The 9,850-nt window shown below is 38.8% G+C and overlaps 1 non-coding gene across 1 annotated transcript; it reads left to right on the top strand.

Annotated features, from left to right (window-relative positions):
• Positions 1–9,566: 9,566 nt before the first annotated feature.
• Trnat-agu (transfer RNA threonine (anticodon AGU)) lies at positions 9,567–9,640 on the top strand. The gene has a single exon. It is a non-coding gene; the product is annotated as a tRNA-Thr (tRNA).
• The last annotated feature ends 210 nt before the right edge of the window (positions 9,641–9,850 follow it).

Genomic DNA, 9,850 nt, shown 5'->3' with positions numbered 1-9,850 from the left:
GCATTACCACTTACCAAGGCCCAGAAGCCAGTCAAGGATAAGGGTTAAAGAGTGTATAGTAGTCAATTGGACAATATCGTTAATCGTTAGTAATGGAAATTTGGTAAATTTGTAAAGTTAAGTGGAACGGCTCATCAAGAACTTGTTTACGTTGGACTTGAAGACAACCATATTGTAGTCAGTTGGAAAGCAGGGAAACGGAAGTCAGTTCCACAGGCGTGCAGTTCTAAGAAAGAAGCTTTGTTCATGGAATCTATGTTTAGGTTTAGGCACAGATAAAGAGTAGGGGAAATTAGTGATAGTGTTTTCAGCCAGACGAGTGTTTCTTGTGAAAGTTTGCCGAGGAGGGGGGCCATAGATTGGAGCTTAGCCGAGCATTTGTCATGAAAATAATGATAAAACAGAGACAGACTTGCAACATCTCTTCTGTGAGAAATATGTTGCAGGGAAGAGAAAAGGGCATCCCTTACTTGGCTACAAAGTCTATTTTGAACCCTATCAAGGCAGGAGAAGTCCTTTCTAGCAGCTCCTGTCCAGATGTGGCACCAATACTCCATCCTTGCATGTACCTGGCTCTTATAAAGGTAGAGAATTGCATCAGCAGTGATATATCTACTGGATCAATAGAATGATCCCACTATTTTTCCAGCAACCTTGGTAATGGATTTCATGTGTGTGTTCCATTTCAGATCAGGAATAAAGGCCAAACCCAGAAGCTTGTCAAAACATGAAACCTCCCCAAAACGAGCGGCATTCATTTCAATTGATGCCAGAGTGGGATCAGAGTGTTGATGATGCAAAGATAGAAGCTTGATTTTAGATGCATTAGAAGTAACCATCCACCTCTTTCCCCATAGTACCACGTGCTCAAGATCAGGGGAGAGTGAATCAGAGAGAACTTGATCATTTACAATCTTTGATGTGCTACCATAGATGGTAGTGTCAACAGCGTGTTGAAAGGAATCCTCTGTCGTTCCTATTTTTAAAAATGATGAAGATCAATCCGACTCAACTAAGTATCGTCCTGTTATTAGCAAAGATTTTAAAAGATTGGTTAACAGCAAGGTTGTTGATTTTCTGAAGAATTTGGGTCTCTTTAATGATGTTTAGTATTGCTTTCATGGTTCTCGTTCAACTGCTGATCTTTTAATTGTTGTAAGTGAACAGATCTGTCAGTTTATGGATAATTCAGAAGTGAGTAGGGCCATTGAACGACATTTTGAAAACATCTGACAGAGTGTGGCATTCTGGTCTTCTACATAAACTTTGAGATTCTTGACATTATTTCTTTCTGATCAAAGCTTACAAGTAACTTTGGGTGGTGTCTTTTCATTTTTTTACCCCCCCCCCCCTATCAATGTTCATGTTTCTCAGGGGTCTATTCTAGGCCCAACTCTGTTTCTTCTCTATATCAATGATCTTCCAAAGAATATTGTTCAGAAAATTAATATCTATGCTGATGATATCACTTTCTATTCTGGTATTGCTTCTCGCCCATCTCCCTCAAATCAGTTGAAATATACAGCTAGTCTAGAAGTTGATTTGAGTTCAGTTGTAGATTGAGGGTACGAAATGGCTTGTTTCATTTTATCCTGTTTGTTCCTTTGTGCCGGTATCAGACAGTTTGTGGGTCAGAGAGGTTTGAAATGTAACGAACACGGCTTGGGTGTAACAAACACGTTACATTATGAAGGTCGTTTCAAAAGTAAGGCCTTCTACTTTTTAACTCAAAAAGTTGAAGAGTCATAAAGACGGGAGGGGTATCTTTAAAATGAGGGACTTTTGTGCTCTAGAATTTATTTTTCTACATAATCATAGTAACTCTTGATCGTGTCTCTTCATTCTCTTTTCCTATCAATGATGGTGTTTCTCAGGACACAATTCTAGCCCCAACTCTGTTTCCTCTCTAAATCAATGATTTTCCAGAGAATATTGTTGATAAAATTAATATGCTGATGATATCACTTTTTATTCGGGTGTTGCTTCTCATCCATCTCGCTCGGATCAGTTGAAATATGCAGCTAATCTAGAAGTTGACTTGAGTTCAGTTGTAAATTGAGGGTACGAAATGGCTTGTTTCATTTTATCCTGTTAAGACTCAGATTGCGTCTTTCAATCGTAGGTGTGTCCCTTTTCTTCTTGGCATTCTTCATGGATGGCTCTGTTCTTGAGTAAAACATGACTCTGAAACTCCTTGGTCTTTCTTTTCCATCAAATCTCTCTTGGAGTAGATATATTAGATCCATGCTCCTTCTACTTCTTGTAAAGTATGTTCTCTATATCGTTCTAAACACTTTCTCACATCTGAGGCTATTTTCTATCTCTAGAAATCTGCTATCAGACCATGACGTCAGCCATGTCGGTGGAGTTGTATTTGCGCATAATCTTTTTAATAAAGTCATAATTTTTTCCTCGCACTGTTGTGCCTTTGTTTGCAAGGTCATTCTCGTTGCTCGAACTGCTTTCCTGTGTCCAGGATTTGTTTGTGATTCTCTATAGGAAACGGGTCTGTCCGGCGGTTGTAATGTTCCTTGCCGAGACTGCGTATCTAGTTACTTGATCATGCGTCAGGTACTCGCATATGCCACAGAGATTGTACACCTTATGGCATGAGATGGTGTACGGCTTTATGTCCCTAGTGTGCATCAGTTTTTTTAGCATGATGAAGTTATGGTCAGAGGTTGGGTGGCTGCTCTGCCACGTGAAGAAATGGAAGTGGTCGATGTCCGAGCAGTGCTTTAGCTTGCTCGGCCCCGGCTCTGTGGTAGTCTACTACGTACAGATGGTTCTCCAAGATTTTCAGCAGGTATCTTCTCCTCTCGTCCGGGTGATAGTGGAAAGCCTTTCTTACTGGTTGTAAGATGGACGGTTTTATGGTGTGTTCGAATTCGATGGGCTTTTCCCAGCGATAGAGCCACATGTATGGTATTAGTTGTTTTCCATTCACCATGCTGTCGTTTAGGACATAAGTTTTTCTCCTTCATCTGTGTCGCATCATGTATCGATGTCGAAGCCATTTTTGCAAGTGATGGTTAGTTGTGTCCAGGAGTCCCTTTCATACGGCCGCACTGATGTAATATGATCTACAACAACAGCCCGGAAAGCATGATTCATTAAGGCATTTGTTGAAGAGTTTGGAGAGAACTGGAGCTACTTCGGCTGAGCACTTTTTTAATAGCACAGCTGGGATGATGTCGGGTCCACATGCTTTTGAAGTGTCAAAGATTTTTTATGATAGCATGCACCTGAGCAGAGGTGATTTTTAGATCGTCTAGCGTGGCGTCTGTCCGCATAAGAAATTGAGGTAGGGTGGTTTAGAGGGTCCAGTGTGGAGTTTGAGGTGGAGTTTGAGGCAAACCGACTGGAAAGCATGTTAGTCTTTTCGGTTGCTGAGCAAACAACCTCATGATTGTTGGTTAGTGGAGGAATTGTTGATTGCCCATTATTTACTACACTGTTGTAGATTTTCCAGAAGTCACGAGTTCCTAGTTTTTGTGCTTTGATGCGTTTTTTAGTGGTTTCCGTAAATTCCCTCTTAGCTGTCGCTATTTCTTTCTTAACGTTACTTCTAGCTTCTATGTACTTCTGTCTGTTTGAACTGGACTTATGTCGGTTAAACCTGCGGAATGCATGCTGCCTTTGAGCAATGGCAGTTGCGCAAGTCGAAGTAAACCATTGGGGAGAGTGGGGCTTGCTATAGGATTTCCGCATGGGAACATGCGCTTCGATTGCAGTTTTGAACATTCTCGGTTGCACACTGTTCAGCGGGAAGAGAAAAAATATTTCCCCATGGGCCGTCTCTGATAACATTCAACATGTACTTGGGCGCTAGTGTCGAAGGAGAGTGCTGTGTCTATGCTGTCAGATACTTTGTTTATTATGGTGCAGTCTTGGGTCGAGGGAGAGCGGTAGAGAAAGTAAAAGTAGCTAATGTTGTGTTGCATGATTAGTCTAAAGCACATAAAGGCTTGATCATCCGTTTCTAGGTTTGTTTCTTGAGTCAAGGGAAGGGTATTACGAATGTAAACTCCAAGTCCGTGCATATGTCTGTTAGAGTCCTTACGGCAGAGTGGGAAATATCCAGGCATGTTAAAGTAGTTAGAGGGGATGGAGGAGTGTAGGTTAGTCTCACTTAGTGCTAAGATGTCCGGGGTATTTGTTAGGAGAAATGCTTCAACATCAGCTAAATTAGTTCTAAGCCCACGGATATTTGTGAATGCAAGCCTCAAGGGAGGAGGCAAGTTGGATTTGTTTGACCCTAGGCCTGGTTTAAGCTTATTTTTAGATTGTACTGTCATCATATTTTTTAACGAGTTTCAGTTAGGTTAGGGGGAGCCTAACAGGAGGTTATGCAGAGCATCACACATGCATCACAAGTAGACCATCAGCCGACCCTCCATCAACTAGGACTGTGGCCTCAGGAAAGCCCACCGGGGATGAGTGCAGGGTCCCTTTCCATGCGCGCCATGGCACTACAAACATCCCGATATTATACAACTGTTGATGGAGCAGCCGCTCTAAGCGCTACCAAAGAGTTAGGGTTCCTGTACTACCAGTTGGAAACAGCAGCCAGTAACTGTCAATCCGGTACTCTCAACCCATTAGAGGAAGGTCAACCCAATCTAATTGCTCAGGCATATATGGTACTCAAGCATTCTCAAGTGCCCAGCTTTAGGGGTGGGGTGTGTCGGGAGTGGGGAAACGGCATTCATTGCCCTAGACAAGAAACAAGATCTACCACTGGGTGTTTCTGTCGAATCACTGTGATAGTATCTCTGTGCCTGACTAATAGGCAAAGTATGAACTATTCACTAGGTTTGGAGTAGTAGACTACATTGTTACAGACAATGGAACGCAATTTACGCCTACCGAATTTAAACATTTTTGTGAGGATCATCTAATCAAGTATATAACTATTACGCTATGCCACCCAAGAAGTAATGGACAAGCAGAGAAATTCGTTGACATATTCAAGAGAGCTCTGAAAAAAGCTAGTGGGTCGCCGATAAGTCAATCCAACAGTTTTTACAAGTCTACAGAGTCACTTCGAATGCAAACATTGAAATGTAGAAGACACCTGCTGAGGTTATGTTCGGACGCAAGGTTAGATCGATTTTTCACAAGTTGTTACCAAACCAGGATAGGCCAAACCTAAAAAAAAAAAAAGCGATAACAAAAAACGGTATAAAGTCGTCGAAAGAGTCTTCTTTCACAAAAATAATAAATCTTTCTGGGAGTCCGGCATTGTTGAGAAACAAATAGGCAACATGGTCTACATGATTAAGGGACCAAACTTCGTGCACAAATGTCACACTAACCAAATTCAGAAAAGATACTCGAACATTGAGGTGACCAGATCGCCGGAGGAGGACATTATGGACACAGTGTTTGATACTTTTCAGGTACCCATACCAGAGACAGCTCCGGAGAACAGAAGATCAAATAGAAAACGGAAATCAACAGAAACAAAAACATTATTAATCCCAGACGGGATATTTTCAAGGGGGGGGGTTATACCGGCCTTCCTTGAACAGAGGAATTTACACTGATTAGCACTATAAATAGCGCTAGTAATTCCAACACCGGTGAGAGAGATGCGAATGCACTTCAACTGCTAGCCGAGTGCTCAGCAGATATACACGCTTTCCTACCTTTGTACATCATTGTTAATACACTTGTTCCTTAACCGAACCTCGACTTGATTGTTCTTATTTTCATTGTTGTTTCACGACACAACAGATACAAAACAGGTCTTATGCGAATTTTGATGACATTGCCATTTCTGAGCATTTGTGATTAGTCAGCGGGACTTTTTGCGGATGCAGCAAAGACTCGCAGTAGATTTCTAGCTCAATCATGTAGGTCACCTCGAAAGTAAAGTATAGTGTTCCCGTGGACGTGTTTAGGCGTAGTATGGGTGTGACGTGTATCAATATCATCTCCGGGGCATCCTCGTTCATATATAGGACTTTGTTTATTACTGTACGATTGTTTACGGTCACCGATTTTAATGTCTGTTCATATCCACCCATCAGCTGTTGCTTTTTCCCGTCGCATTCGTCTTTCTTGCTCTCTGTTGGCCGAACACTATGTCTGAAACCTCCGTCTTCCATTGTCTCTTCCTGCATTTGTTTTCGTGGGTTTTTGCTTTCCAGGTTATTTTCGCAGGTGGTCACAAACGTCTGGTACTTGGGCGTCGTGCTAACGTCTATTCCGCTGTCCGACGTGCTTAAATTGCTTGCCTGTATGTTGTCCCATAGCAGATCCGTCGAGCTTGGCATCAAACACTGCACTATGTAGTTACCTTGAGTCATCATGTTCGTGAGCAGCTTTCTTAGGAGCGAGTGGTTCCTATATATGTGCGTGAAGCTGTCCCCTGACGTAACTGTTTCTTGTTCGACATTTCCTGTCCACCTCGAAGAGCTCTTTTGCTGTATCTCTTCCCAGAAGGGCATCACTTTAGTCTCAACATGCAAATCTGTAGCCGCCATCTGTATTTCTCCTTCACTGACTGAGGACAGAAAAGGTAAAGTATAGCATCATAACAGATACTACACTGTGATCTTGGTCTGAAGGCCAAGTTTCATATGAATCAGATGATCATTATTGGCATTCATTTCCCTGATATCTTTCTAGTTAGAATTCTTTATAGAGAAACATTGGGTCCCATGTGAAAATTGATAAATGAAAGTATTTCTGTGAAACGAACAAGATTCGAACTTGCACATCCAGGTTTTCAGTTTGTGTCATTAACCACTTTGCCATCGTCATCTCCCTGCTGCTGTTTTCACACAAATGTACAACATATTCATAAATTTTAGCAATTACCACTCATCTTTTATTGGCTTCGGTTAATGGAAGAGAAATCCTTCAAGACTGATACATTTTTTAATTTTTGTTACTAACCAGAATTTGGGGAGCTGGTTTCCCCCCACATTAAAAAACGACCTCATGTCTAACTGCCCTCGTAGGGAGGCAAGTAAACCAAACCAAAAAAAGAAAAAAACTACCACTCATCTTTTATGACATCATGCACCTTTTGGGATCTACCATTTTATTTTTTATGACGTCATCTACTTTGCATTTTTTTTTCAAGTGGTTAGATGAAATACTTATTTGAACAGATGACACGTTAGTTGTACCTATTTACAATGCCTCCCCACGAGACAGAGTTAGACACCAGGGTCGTTTTTTAACGTGGAGAAAAGGTACAAAAATAAAAAAAAATTGTCTCAGTCGTGAAAAGTTCCTCTTTGATTTGATAAATGAAATCATGGTTTTGTGACGTCATCCATTTGTGACATCATCAAGTGCGCATGGAGAAAAACAAATAGACTAACTAGATTGCTAAAAAAAAAAAAAGGATTCAGAGGGTATATACTAATACAGAATAACCCGGATATAAGAGACCATAATATAAGAAAACCGGAAATAAGAGAGATTTTCTCTGGTCTCCAATTAGAGCCTGTGTTAATGTACAGTGTAACCCAGATATAAGAGAGCTGTAAGAATCGGAGAAGAAGTCTCTTAAATCCGAGTTACACTGTATTTCAGAAAGGCTTCAGGCTTGTGGAACACATTACCTGGAAACTGCTTCCCTGTGAATTACAACTTGGTCATTTTCAAATTCAATGTAAACAAAGTCTTGTCATAAACTGCCTGATAAAAGTTAAACTTAGATTTACTTTGGAAATCTCGTAACCTTCGCTTCCCATTATTTTGTCCTTTACTCCTCACATTCCATGAATGATGTTTCTGACAAAAGGGAAAGAATTGCTGTTTATCCTCTTGACGTCTTTTGCGTGCATCCAGCATCCAGGATTAAAATGTAGTACGCGTTCTCTCTCAGGAGGCCGTCTTCCCAGATGTTATCATGTCTTTTTTAAAGTGCCGAGGGCTTATTTGGGGAAAGTCCACTACTTAACCTAAAAAAAAAAAAAAAAAAAATACAGAAAAATCTTTATGATGTACATACCCGTCATAGAACGAAAACATATCATATTCCAAAGATCACGTAAATTGATCAAATAGTTTCATTTTTAACAAAATCAAATTTTATGAGTAAGCAAAAGGGAAATGTCTCGCATCGACATCTTGAAAAAAAAAAAACAGAAAAAATAAAAATCAAGGCAGTTAACACCACAATAATTCAAACTTGCAAGATTAACGGAAACAAATCCACTTTTTTTTATTCACAACCAAGAAATTAATCATCTCATGTGTACACATGTAAAACAAAACAATTACGACTTTTTTAACTTCCTTGAGTAATTTCATGTTAAGAACGGCTTTCGGAATAGACACCCCAACCTCCCCATGTTAAGAGCGGCATTCAGAATAAACACCCCTAAACTCCCCATGTTAAGAACGGCTTTATGAATAAACATCCCATTTTGGGGAGACAGGAGGTTGAAAAAATATTTGCCCTAAATTTAACTGATATTCGTTCAGCATACCCACCCGCAACTACTATTTAAAAAATGAGGGGGGGGCAGAGTAGTAGATTTGTTTATTGCATGCGCGTACAAACATGGCGGGAAGTGAATTACAGTGCATAATACAGGTCTTTATATCTGGAAAACTACTTTGTCTCTGCAAAATTTAAATGAAATTTTTTTATTCGGCATGGTCGAAAACCTTGTGAAGCTCTGAAGCTGTCATTTAAAAAAAAATCGTAAAAATTTACCAATTTTTTTCTTTTTAATAATCTGGTAGACTAGTGTTCATTCGATGATAATCTCCTGAAAAAAATTTGAAAAAAAATAAAACGAAAATAAAAAAATAGAGAGGGGGTGCAAAATTCTTCAGGTTCGCTGCAAAATTGCTAAAAATCGAAAAATGTAATTCTGTAACTTGTACGTACAATCATACAGACGTTTCTGTATTTTCTTTACTTTTAATTGGAGCCATATGTGCTAATTTGAATAAGCACCGACTTTTTTGTATTTTTTTAAAAACTTTTTATCGCCGCCAAAATAAGTGCCGTATTTTCTTTAGTTTTTTTTAATATTTATTTTTGATCGATTATCGAGAATCCAAATGGCTAATTACAAAACCGACATTTTTTTTTAACTCAAACTTGACAACACTTTTTCTTTCTTTCTTTTTTTTTTTTAATAAATAAATAGTTAGAACACGGAAAATATCCAGGTAGGCAGAAAGAGTGCCTTTGGTAACATTTATTGTATAATTTATTTGTTTAGCCATTTTTTTTTTGTTTAGTTGGCTATAAATTTAATGATTCCTTATTTTTATTATATATTTAATTCATTTATAAATTAAATTTGAAAAAGTTACGCATGAATTAAATATTTTAGAACGGAGATCTTTAAAATTTGGGAAAGAAAAAGAAAAAAAGACTAAAGCGAAAATTTGTAAGATTATTGTGATTTACGTGAATTTTACATGAATTCAATAAATTTGTAACTTATTTAGTTATTTTATTTGATATGAATTCATATATTCTAACAAAATTAAATAAAAAAAATGTCCAAACTTTCGTTTCAAGAAACGTAACGGTCGTATTTCTGTTAAATAGACTAATGCACGCGTGTTTCCTCAGTTGCGGCTCCATAGCTCAGTTGGTTAGAGCGCCAGTCTAGTAAACTGGAGGTCGAGGGTTCGAATCCCCCTGGAGCCTTTTTTGGATATATTGGTTTTATTATAGCTTTTACTTATTTAGCATAACGGGTTTAACTTATTTAACGATTTTATAATCTATTTAACATCTAGGACTCTTTTTGTTTTCCCTATTTTTACTGTTTCGCTTTTGTTTATGCGTTTTATATAGGATTGAAAAAAAAAAACTAAAATGGAATTATTACGTTAACGTTTAGTTTATTAGATTATG

The sequence above is a fragment of the Euprymna scolopes genome, chromosome 25 (assembly GCF_053919585.1).
Source record: "Euprymna scolopes isolate OS-2025 chromosome 25, ASM5391958v1, whole genome shotgun sequence".
Lineage (NCBI taxonomy): Eukaryota > Metazoa > Mollusca > Cephalopoda > Sepiida > Sepiolidae > Euprymna > Euprymna scolopes.
Note: the sequence above shows the minus strand (reverse complement) of the source record. Positions and strands in the feature narration are given on the sequence as shown.